The 12,466-nt window shown below is 47.0% G+C and overlaps 2 non-coding genes across 2 annotated transcripts; both read left to right on the top strand.

Annotated features, from left to right (window-relative positions):
- The first annotated feature begins 6,233 nt into the window (after window positions 1–6,233).
- trnaa-ugc lies at window positions 6,234–6,305 on the top strand. The gene has a single exon. It is a non-coding gene; the product is annotated as a tRNA-Ala (tRNA).
- Window positions 6,306–10,000: 3,695 nt separating this feature from the next.
- Window positions 10,001–10,072, top strand: trnaa-ugc. Its single transcript has one exon. It is a non-coding gene; the product is annotated as a tRNA-Ala (tRNA).
- Window positions 10,073–12,466: the final 2,394 nt, after the last annotated feature.

The raw sequence follows: 12,466 nt of genomic DNA, 5'->3' as shown, positions 1-12,466 counted from the left end.
AGCAAAACAAGAGAACAAGATACGGACTGATAATCAGGGAAAATAATACAAATATAGGACAGAGTTCATGCTTTGAAGATGCTGAGCTCAGTGTTGAGTCCATGATGCTGGAAGACACTTAATTGGAAGATGAGTATCTTTCCCCCCAGCTTTGTTGGGATTCACTGGAACATTGCTGCCAGCTGAGGACAGAAATGTGAGCATGAGAGCAAGATGCTGGACTGGAATAACAAGCGACCAGAAGGTTGGAATCATACTTGTGTGGTTGTACAAAGGTGTTCCGCAATGCGGTCACCGAGCCTCTGTTGAGTCTTCGCATAATAGAAGAGACCACCCTGTCAGCAGCGAATGCAAAGGAAACAATTCATGTTCCTTTCACTCTTTCATGGGATGTGGGCGTCATTAGCAAGACCTGCTTTAGTTACCCATCCCTAATTGCCCTCGAACTGAATGAGTGGTAGGCTATTTCAGAGGGAAGGAAAGAATCAGCCACATACCCATGTGTTGAAATTCACATGTAGGCCAGGCCCGAAAAGGCAGAAGGATTTCCTTCCCTGAAGTATGTTAGTGAACCAGATGGGTTTTTACAACAATCGATGTCGGTTTCATGGTCACCATCATTTGGGGGCGAGTTTTCAATTCCACATTTTGTTACCTAAATTTCGTTTTGGACCCGTGTCCCCAGTGGATGAGCCTGGGATTCAACAATACTAGCCGAACCACGTTACCACTGTCACCGATCGTGAGTGAATGAAGTAAAAGTTAATCGCTGCTGCACCTGGAAGGAGTGCTTTCCGTTTCCAGCAGAACAGGCTCGAAGGTCGAAATGACCTTTTCCTGCACATAGGCATTCGTGCTTGTTTAGATGCCCCTGTGTCGTATGTGGGGGTGTAGCTCAGAGGTCGAGCACGTCCTTCGCTTGCATTAGCTCCCGGATTTAATTCCTGGTATCTCCACTTCACATTCTGAATGCAGCAGTGCACAGCTTCTCACCTTTGGACACCAGAGACATGATCCACTCGCTTCATTTGTGCTGAAAGCGAACAACCGCCAGCGGCGAATTGAATAACAGATGCGCCACCTGCTGGAATGGTTTCGAAGCAGAGCTGTTCACAGACTCAAATCCTAACCTGAGGTTGTTCACTGAGATAAACAAGAGAGACTATAGACATGACCAAAACAGAGCCAGCAGTTGTTCATCGAGCCAACAATGAGGGCCCACAGCCACAGCATAATCATTTGTGACTTCATTCCTTTGTGTGCTTGGTGACTCACGCCACTCACTCAGAGTTTAAACATTCGTTCAGTCGAGTCCAGGTAATCAGTTACAAAGTGCCTGGGTAGTTCTGGATCCCTCAGATCGGGGACTAACTCAACCTGATTATGATGTCCCATTCTGGGCAGGAACCTTTAGGAAGAATGCGAGGGTTTCAGACTGAGGATATAACAAGTGGCGCTTGAGAGAGACAGTAAAGAGTCTGTGGCTTTCCCTTTCGAGGAGGGAAAGTTTATAGGAGGTTTGTTAGTGGCAATCAAAATCATGAGGGCTTGAGACAGGATCGATGGGAACAAACAGATCCCAGTGTTTGAGTTGTAGGGAGGTCACGACAACAATTCATTTATTGGAGGTGATTGTATCGAGATTCGTGGTGATTGCATCAAATTGGGGCTGAATGTATCGAGAGAGGCGGTGATTGGTGGCGATTATTTCGAGATTGTAGTTGATTCCATCGAGACTGGGGGTGATTGTACCTAGATTAGGGTGATTGTATCGATGTTGGGGCTGCTTGAATCGAGAAAGGCAGTAATTGTATCAAGATTGGGGGAGATTATATTGAGATTCGGGAGATTATATCGAGATTGGGAGCAATTGTATCGAGATTGGGGTATATCAAGTTTTGGGAGATTATATCGAGACTGGGGTGATTTTATTGGGATTCGGGTGATTTTACTGAGACCTTGGTCTTGATGGAAACCTGGACATGGGTGGGTTGCAACTTCCCTATGAACGAAGCCTCCACTTCTCCCTCTCCCATCCACCCAGCTCAGGCTGTCATGTCGCCAGACTGGCACTTATAACCACATGACACCTTGGTGTGTCCTTTCGCTTCTCTTTCACATTCTCCATCAGCAATCTCAGTGCCTTCCTGCCCTCTCAACTAATCTCCCCTTTCTCCAGCCCTCAACAATTTGTCACCAAAATATTGGCACCAAGATGTCTTCACTGCTGCTCTCCCTCGGCCATGACAGTGTGTGACTTCTCAGCTCCCGGTACTGCATCTCCAATTCCTCATATTCTCTTTCCTCTGTGCTCGCTGCTCGCTTACCCTCCCTGAACACTTCTCTCGAGGTAAAGTTACCAATCAGATTCGCAGTCACTCTCTTGGCCTTCACACCTTTGAAGTCCTGCTCTTTATTAAAACTATAACTTTGCTCACGCTGGCCTCTGTCCTGGTACAGCTCCCAACTCTGCTTTACTCCAAGGGAACACTGAAAGGAAATGGTGAGTAACCCGTTGAGATGTCCACTGCCATGGAGCATGTGAAACGATGTAGCATCGCTCCCTCATCTAATGAAACCATTCACTATTGCAGGACCTTGTTGAGATACAAAGATAGCCCAGGGCTTCCTTTCACTATTCCAAAACTCATTATGAAACACTCTCGCCTGACTCCACACTCACCCCCAGTAACAAGAGCGATGAGCTGATGGAACCTTTTGTCATTAGGCTTGGAACTCTCCAATGAGCTGCCTCTTCCAGTAGTGACACACTCTGCTGTTTTGTTTTCAGACAGTGCCCACCTTTAATCTGCTATTATCACTTACCCTGGGCGAATGCATTATGTCTTTATTACACCCACAGAATTACACAGTGCAGATGAGGCACTTCAGCCCATGGAATCTGCACCGACATGTGAGAAGCAGCTGAAATACCTACCTATTCCCATTTTCCATCACTTGGCACATAGTCTTGAATGTTATGTCATGCCAAGTGCTCATCCATGTTCTTCTTACAGGTTGTGATTCAACCCTCCCTCCACCATCCTCCAAGCGAGTGCATTCTAGGACTTCCACACCTTCTGGGTAAAAAAAATATTTTCATCACATCCACCCTAAACCTACTACTGCTCACTTTGAACTTGTGTCCCCTAGTGACTGAAACTTCAGTTGATGTTAACTGGTGCTCCATATGCAACCTGTCCATGAAGCTCATAATCTTCTCCACCTCGATCAGGTCGCCCCTCAGGCTCCTCTGCTCCAGCGAAAACAATTCAAATCTTTGCAACCTCACTTCATACGTACATGTTTCATCCCCGGAAATATTCTGGTGAATATCCCGTGCACCCCCTCCAGGGCCATCACATCCTTCTTATAATGTGGCCATCAGTAGTGCACAGAACACTCCAGCTGTGACCTCACCAAGGTTCTATGCAACTCCAACATGACCTCACTACTTTTGTAATCTAAGCCTCGATTGATCAAGTCACGTGTTCCATATGCCTTTTTCACCTCGCCACTAACAATCTCCTCCGCCTTCAGAGATCTATGGACACATCTATGTGTGTCCCTTTGTTCCTCAGAACTACCAAGTGTCATGCCGTTTATTCAATACTGCATTTTCAAGTTACTCCATCCAAAACCTTTCACCTTCACTTTTCAGGTTTAAATTACATCTGCCTCCTATATGCCCGGTTGGCCATCCTGTCTATATCACGCTGTAGCCCAAGGTACTCAACCTCACTGTTAACCACCCGGCCAGTATTTCTGTCATCCACAAACTTAAAAATCCTACCCCCCACACTGTCACCACTATCGTTTATATAAATGAAGAATAACAGGGAACCCAGCCAGGATCCCAGTGGTACAACAATGGACACTACCTTTGAGTCACTGAAACAGCCTTCTGTCATCACCCCCAGCCTCCTGCGACCAAGCCAATTTCGAATCCACCTTATGAAATTATCCTGTATCCCATGTGCATTTGCCTTCTTTATAATCTCCTATGTGGGATCTTGTCAAAGGCTTTGCTGAAATCCACATAAAATACATCAACTGTACTCACCTCATCTACACACCTGGTCACCAACTCAAAAACTCATTAGCACTGTACTTCTCTTTTGTTGAATAACACCTTTTTCATTCAAAATTCCCAGCTCTCTATTTTATCACTTGCCTCCTTCTGCCCTTTTTTTGGAACAGCATAGAACTCATAACAGCCCTATCTCTCTCCTCTGTTCCGGAGAAGACTGATATTCGACGCGGTAAACCAATTGTTTCTCTCTCCGCTGGTGCTGCCAGTTCTGCCGCGTTTTCCAGCTCTACCTGTTTTTTTCTTCAGCTCCCAAGGAATAAATAGTTCCCGCCCTCTTTCGACCCGTCCGCAGTTCCTTAGGCCAATTACTTCTCAAGCGTGTGTACATGTGCAGTCAAGCAGTGGAATGCAGGAATTACTGTCAGTGACCCTCCAGGGAGGGCGCTGTTGAGCTGCTCCAAGAACGGGGGAAATCATCCTTTCCATGAGCCCCGCCTCCTATTCACTTAGTCCTGTTCCCACCAAATTGCGGACCACCCAACCTCCCATCCTGGCTCCCAGGTTTGTCCATATTTTTCACGGTCTTCTCCTGAGACAACATCCTCCGTTTCAAACTTTTTTAGTCCTGTCACTTCTCAAAAATGTAGAGATAATGAACTCTCTGCACCGACACGCCACCGCCCCCATCTCCAAACTCCCTCTTCTCTCCAAAGATCCTGAATACGTTGCCGCCTTCAAAAACTTTTCCCATCATTTCCCGAGATCCATGCTTCAAAATCTCCATGTGGGATGCAGCCCTTGTCAGCCAATCGAAAAGAGACCACAACAACTTCACAAGCGACTCCACACGCGCAGTGACAAGGGTAAACTCTCAACAATTACCTTTATAACTGGGAGATGGCGATTACATGGTATTTCTTCGCAAAACATACACTTAACGGCAAAAATAATAATAACAGAGAAATTGTTGGAAAAGCTCAGCGGGTCTGGCTGCATCAGCGGAGGGAGAAACAGAGTTAAAATTTCACCTTCAATATGACCCTTCAGCGGAAGTGAAAAGACGGAGAATGTTCTGGCTTTTCAGTTGTTTAGAAGAAGGTGTTGGCAAGATAGGGCAAATAAAGAGGGGCATGAATTGGTCAGAGGGCTGTGCTGGTTAAATTTCAAAGACGCCACGGAATAAAAGAATGGCAGTAGGAAAGGAACAAAGATTTGGTCCAGAGCAGGTGTTAATAGCAGATTAAAGGTCAGCGCTGCGTGAAAGCAAAACATGAAAACAAGATACAGACAGACAATCGTGGACAATGTTTCAAAATAGTAGAGAGAGTTCACGGTCTGAAGATGTTGAGCTCAGTGTTGAGTCCATAAGGTTGGGGGACACCAAACTGGAAGATGAAGATCTTTGCCCACAGCTTTGTTGGGCTTCACTAGAACATTCCCTCAGGCTGAGGACTGAAATGTGAGCATGAGAGCAAGATGTGGAACTGGAATAGCAACCTTTGGGGCGTGGTGTGGGGGGAAGGGGGGTGGAGGTGGTGCATGGGGGGGGAGGGGGGGGCATGTTTTTGGACTGTGCAGTGATCTTCCACAAAGTGGTCACCCAGCCTGTGTTGAGTCTTCCCAAAGTAGAGGTGTCCCCACTGTCAGCAGCGAATGCAATGGACTAATTTTCTATTTCCGTTGTGCTTTCATGGGACATGGGTGTCACTGGGAGGATCAGCCTTTGTTACCCGTCCCTAATTGCCCTTGAACTGTGTGACTTGCTGGGACATTTCAGAGGGCAGTTAAGGGTCAGCCACATACCTCTTTGTGGAAAGTCACAAGTAGGACAGGCCTGATAAGGATGAACGTTTTCCTTCCCTGAAGGAAGTCAGTGAACTAGATGAGTTTTAACAATTTCGATTTGAACCCTTGTCCCCAGTGTATGAGCCTGGGCTTCAATAATACTAGTCCAAGCACATTACCACTGTCTCACTTCGTGATTGGAAAATGTACAAGTAAATCGTTGCTTCACCTGGAAGGAGTGATTTACTTAATGTTAGAACAGCCCCAACGGGTGAAGTGACCTTTAACTACACATAGGCATTTGTGCTTGTTTACGTTTGTGGTTTTGATATGTGAGTGATTTCACTGAACAGGAGAACGGCTGGAAAGGTCAAATGGGCTTTAACCAAACATTCATTTACCACGGTCGGTATGTGGGGATGTAGCTCAGTGGTAGAGCGCATGCTTTGCATGTATGAGGTCCTGGGTTCAATCCCCGGCATCTCCAATTCACCTTTCGATTGCAGTGGTTCCTTTTGCCCACAGTGTGCCGTTGTACTCACAGACGTGGCAAACTCGCTGCATATGTGCGGAAAGTGAACATTGGTCAACAACCAAATTCAATGAAGGATACGCGGTCTTTCGGAATTGCTTTCAAAAGAGCTGTTCACAGAAGCAATGCCGCACCTGCTGTTCTTCATTGGAGTTACCATGCGGACTCACAGTTTATTGTGTGGCTCACCACACGCAGAGATCAAGCACTCGTTGAGCTGAGCCCATGTCCTCTGCTGCTCGGTGCTTGGGTGGGTAAGTAACTAACCCCGACTATGGTGTCACATTCTAGGCAGCACTCTTTAGGAAAGCGGGGAAGGTTTCAGAATGGGTTGAACTGAGGTTATAACCAGGGGTGAGATTGGGGGTGATTGTATCAAGGTCGTGTTGAATGTATCGAGATTGGGAGCGATTGTATAGAGATCGGGGTTGGTGTATGGAAATTGTTGGTGATTGTATTGAGAGCGGGCGCGATTGTATCGAGATTTTTGGTGATTATATCGGGGCCTTGGCAATATTGGCATACTGGACTTGGGTGGATTGCACCTTTCCTGTGAATGAAGCCTCCACTTCCCCCTCCCCTATCCACGCTGCCCTGCCTGTCATGGCGCTAGCCTGGCACTTGCAACCACATCTCACCTTGGTGCTTCCTTTCATTTGTCTCGCCCTTTCTCCTTCTTTGGCAATCTCACTGCGTTCCTGTGTTCTCAGCCAAAATCCCCCTTCGCCAGGCCTCACCAAATTACCATCAAACCATTGGCACCTAGATATCCTCACTGCTGCTCTCCCTCTGCCACGGCAATGTGTGACTTCTCGCCTCCCGTTACTGCATTTCCAACTCCTAGTATGCTCTCTCCTCTGTTCTCGCTGCCCGATTTCCCTGCACCCTGAATCCCTCTCACGAAGGAAGTTACCAATCAGTTTCACAGTGACTGTCTTGGATGTGCCATTTTCGATGTCCTGCTCTCACTTAAAACCATGACTTTCCTCACGCCGGCCTCTGCCCCGCTTAAGCTCCCAACTCTGCTTAACTCTAAGGACCATGCAGGGAATCGCAGATATCCCCGGGCTTCCATTGACTAATCCATACCTTATTTTGAAAGACTCTCGCAGGCCTACACACTCATCTCCAAAAACAACTGCGAGGAGCTGATTGAACTATTTGTCATTAGGCTTTGGACTGTCCAATAAGCTGCCTCTTCCAGTGCCAAAAATATCCGCTATTTTGCTCTTAGACAGCAGCCAAATTTATTCTGCTGTTATCACCTACTCTGGGCGAATACTTTGTGGCTTTGCGGCAGAATAAAGGTGGCCGCTGTCTAAGAAAAAAATAGCAGAATGTGTGAGTGCTGCAAGAGGCAGCTCATTGGACAATCCCAAACCCAATGACAGATATTTCCATCAGCTCCTCGCACATGTTGTTGGGAGTGAGTTGGGACGCAGGCTAGAGTCATTCACAATAGCATATGGATTTGTAAAAGGAAGGCTCTCTATGTCTTGTGTTCAATGACACCTTTTTCATTCAATGTTCCCCGCTATCTAACTCACCCGTCACCTCCTTAGCCCCAGCTGTCCTTCTGCCCTTTTTTTCAACAGCACAGAGCCAATCACACCCCTATCTCTCTCCTCTGTTCGGAACAAGACCCTTTTCGGCTCTGAAAACCACCTGCTTCTCTCTCCTCTGGTGCTGCCAGTTCTGACGGGTTTTTCAGCTCTTTCTGTTTTCATTTCAGCTTCCAAGAGCAAAATTGTCATCACCCTCTTTCTGTCCACCAACCCTTCTTTAGGTCTATTAGTTCTGAAACGTATGTAAAAGGGTATTGCAAAAGTGGGATGCAGGAGTTGCTGTCAGTGACTTTCCAGGGATGGCGCTGTTGAGCTGTTCAGGGAACCGGGGAACTCATCCTGTCCATGAGCCCCGCCTCCTGTTCCCTGGACACTGTTCCCACTAAATTGCTGACCACCCAACTTCCCATCCTGGCTCCCAGGTCAGTCACTATTGTTCAGGGTTCTTTCCTGAGGCACCATCTTCCGTTTCAAACCTGTTTAGTCATGTCGCTTCACTAAAAAAAAATAGAGATAATGAGATCCTTGCACCTGACAGACACCGCTCCTATCTCCAATCTCCCTCTCCTCTCCAAAGTCCCTGAATGTGTTGCCGACTTCAAAATACTTCAGTTCATTTCCCGAGCTTCACGTTTGAAATTCTCCACGTGGGTTTCAGCCTTTGATACCCATTCGAAAAGAGGCCATTGCAAATTCACCAGCGAATTCATACATGACATTGACAAGGGTAAACGATGCACAATTACCATTATAACTGGGAAATGGCAGATGCATGGAGCCTTTACACAGAACAGGCACTGTAAAGCAGAAATTAAAAGAAAAAAAAAGGTGCTGGAATAATCTCAGCAGATCCAGCTGTATCTGTGCGGTTAGAAATAGGGTTAACATTTCACCTCCAATATGACGTTTCTTCTGAAATGAGGAATGGTGGAATTTGCTGGGTTTCCGGCTGTTGGACACAAGGTGAGGGGAAAGGTGGAACAGGGAAAAGAGGGTCATGGATTGATTAGATGTCTGGGGAAACTAAATTACAAAGATGCCATGGAACAAATGGGAAAGAGAGGGGGAATGGTATGAGAAACTGTACAAAGCATTGGTCCAGTGCAGGTGTTAACAGATGATTAAAGGTCAGTGCTGTCAGAAACCAAAATAGCAAAATGTGGGAATAGGAGAATAAATGTTAATGCTGTCTGAATGCAAAACATGAGGAAAAGATATAGATTAAAAATCGGGAAAATAACGCAAATGGAGGACAGTGTTCATGGTCTGAAGATGTTGAAATCAGTTTTGCGTCCATAAGGCTGGAAGACGCCAAACTGGAAGATGAGGTTCTTTTCCCACAGCTTTGTTGGTCATCACTGGAACATTGCATCAGGCCGAGGACTGAAATGTGAGCATGAGAACAAGATGCTGGACTGGAATAGCAACCGGGGCGGGGCCATGATTTTGGACTGAGCAGAGATGTTCTAAAAAGTGCTCACCCAGCCTGTGTTGAGTTATCCCAAAGTAGAGGAGCCCACACTATCAGCAGCGAATGCAATGGACTAATTTTATATTTCCTTTGTTCTTTCATGGTATGCGGGTGTCCCAGGGAGAATCAACCTTTGTTACTCATCCCTAATTGCCCTTAAACTGAGTGACTTGCTGGCCCATTTCAGATGCAGTTAACAGTCCACCACCTACATACGTGTGCAATGTCACCAGTAGGCCAGGCCTGAAGAGAATGAAATTTTTCCTTCCCTGAAGGAAGTCAGTGAACCAGGTGGATTTTTCGCAATTTCGATTTGAACCCGTGTACCGAATGGATGAGCCCAGGCGTCAATAATACTAGTCCAAGCACATTACCACTGTCTCACTTCGTGATTGGAAAAGGTACAAGTAAATCGTTGCTTCACCAGAAAGGAGTGATTTTATTTAATGGTAATGAACTGCCACGAAGGGTGAAATGACCTTTAACTAAACATAGGCATTTCTGCATGTTTTTGGTTGCGGTTTTGGTATGTGAGTGATGTCACTGAACAGGAGAACAGGCTTGAAAGGTGAAATGGGCTTTAGCTGCACATTCTTTTGGTACTCGATGCACATGGGGATGTAGCTCAGTGGTAGAGCGCATGCTTTGCATGTGTGAGGTCCCGGGTTCGATCCCCGGCATCTCCACTTCACCTTTTGAATGCAGTGGTGCCATTTGCACACAGTGCGCCGTTGCACACACAGACATGGCAAACTCGCTGCATATGTGCAGAAAGCGAAAATTGCTCAACCACCAAATTCAATGAAAGATGCGCCGTCTGTCGGAATTGTTTTCAAAAGAGCTGTTCACAGAGGCAAAGTCGCACCGCCTCATCATTGAGGTTACCATGAGGGCTCACAGTTTATTGTGTGGCTCACCACACTCAGAGTTCAAGCACTCGTTAAGCTGAGCCCATGTCCTCAGCTACACGGTGGCTGGGTAAGTAACCCGCGTTAAGTAACTAACCCAGAATAAGGTGTCACATTCTATGCAGAACTGCTTAGGAAGGAGGCGAAGATTTCTGAATGGGTTGCAGGGATGTTATAACCAGGGGAGCTCCAGGGACAAGGGGCTTCAGTTCCATGGAGGCGGTGCAGAGTCTGGGGCTTTTCCCCTTCCTGGAGGGATTTTGACTTGGGGTTTGATAGAGGCGTTGAAAATCATGACGGTCGAAACTGAGTTGATGGGAAAACAGTTCCCAGTGTTTGAGAATTAGAGGGGTTTCGACATTCATGATGCTATCATGGGTGATTGTATCGAGATCGGGGGTGATTGTATCGAGATCGGGGTGAATGTATCGAGATTGTTGGCGCTTATACCGGGGCCTTGGCCTTATTGGAAACCTGGACGTGGTTCGCACCTTCCCTGTGATTGAAACCTCCAATTCTCCCTCTCGCAACCTCCCAGCCCAGCCTGCCATTGCGCAAGGCTGGTACTTATAACCACATCGCACTTTGAGGTGTCCTTTCACTTCTCTCGCAATTTCTCTTTCTTAGATAACCTCACTGTGTTCTTCCCTCTCATTCAAAATCCCCTTCGCCAGCGCTCTCGAAGCTATCATCAACATATTGGCACCTATATATCTTCACTGCTGCTCTAACTCTGCTCGGGCAGTGTGTGACTTCTGACCTCCCGTGACTGCATCTCTACTTGCTCGGATACACTTTCCTCTGCACTCGCTGCCTTCTTACCACCGCCGCCCACCCCCCCCCCCACCACCCCCGCCAACCCCCACCCTGAACCTCTTTCTCGATTGAAAGTTACCAATTACTTTCGCAGTCACTCTCTTAGGCCTTTTCGATGTCCTGCTCTCTCTTCAAAGCATTATTTTGCTCACGCCGGCCATTGCCCCAATACAGCTCCCATCTCTGCTTAACACTAAGGGAGACAGGCTTGAAAGGGTATGGTGAGTCACTGGCTGAGATGTCCACTGTCAGGGTGTGTTGGAGCACGTGAAACAATGTAAGGGCTCTCCCTCATCGAAGGAAACCATTTACTATTCCAGGACCATGCTGGGACGCACAGAGAGGCCAGGGCTTCCGTTCACTAATCCATACCTTATTCTGAAACACTTTCGCCGGCCGACACACTCACCCCCAACAACAAGTGCGAGGAGCTGATTGAACTCTTTGTCATTAGGCTTTGGATTGTCCAATAAACTGCCTCTTACAGTGCGAACACATTCTGCTATTTTGCTCTTAGACAGCGGCCACATTTTTTTCTGCTCTTATCAGCAATCTGGGCGAATGCTTTGTGGCTTTGTGGCGGGAAGCATTAGCCCTGAGTAGGTGATAACAGCAGAATAAAGGTGGCCGCTGTCGGAGAACAAAATAGCAGAATATGTGATCGCTGGCAGAGGCAGCTCATTGGACAGTCCCAAACCCAATGACAGAGAGTGCCATCAGCTGCTCGCAATTGTTGTTGGGGGTGAGTTTGGAGGCAGGCTAATGTTTTTCAGAATAGATTATGGGTATGTCAAAGGAAGGCTCTCCTTATCTTTTGTTCAATGACAACTTTTTCATTCAATCTGCCCCGCTATCTAACTCATCCGTATCTCCTTAGTCTCAGCTGTCCTTCTGCCCTTTTTTTCAACAACACGGAGCCCAGCACACACCTATCTCTCTTTTCTGTTCAGAAGAAGACGCATATTCGGCTCTGAAAACCATCTGCTTCTCTCTCCACTGTTGCTGCCAGTTCTGACAAGTTTTTCAGCTCTTTCTGTGTTCATTTCAGCTTCCAAGGGCTAAATTGTTATCACTCTTTCTCTGTCCACCAACATTTCTTTAGGTCTATTAGTTCTGAGACGTGCGGACATGTGCAGTCCAGAAGAGGAATGCAGGCGTTGCTGTCAGTGACTTTCCAGGGAGGGAGCTGTTGAGCTGTTTCGGGAACCATGGAACTCATCCTGTCCATGAGCCCAGCCTCTTGTTACCTGGGCTCTGTTCCCACTAAATTGCTGACCACCCAACTTCCCTACCCTGGCTCCCAGGTCAGTAATTATTGCTCAAGGTTCTCTCCTGAGGCATCATCTTCTGTTTCAC

This window comes from Carcharodon carcharias, chromosome 39 (genome assembly GCF_017639515.1).
Source record: "Carcharodon carcharias isolate sCarCar2 chromosome 39, sCarCar2.pri, whole genome shotgun sequence".
NCBI lineage: Eukaryota > Metazoa > Chordata > Chondrichthyes > Lamniformes > Lamnidae > Carcharodon > Carcharodon carcharias.
The sequence above is the reverse complement of the archived record's forward strand: the minus strand, read 5'-3'. Positions and strand labels throughout refer to the sequence as shown.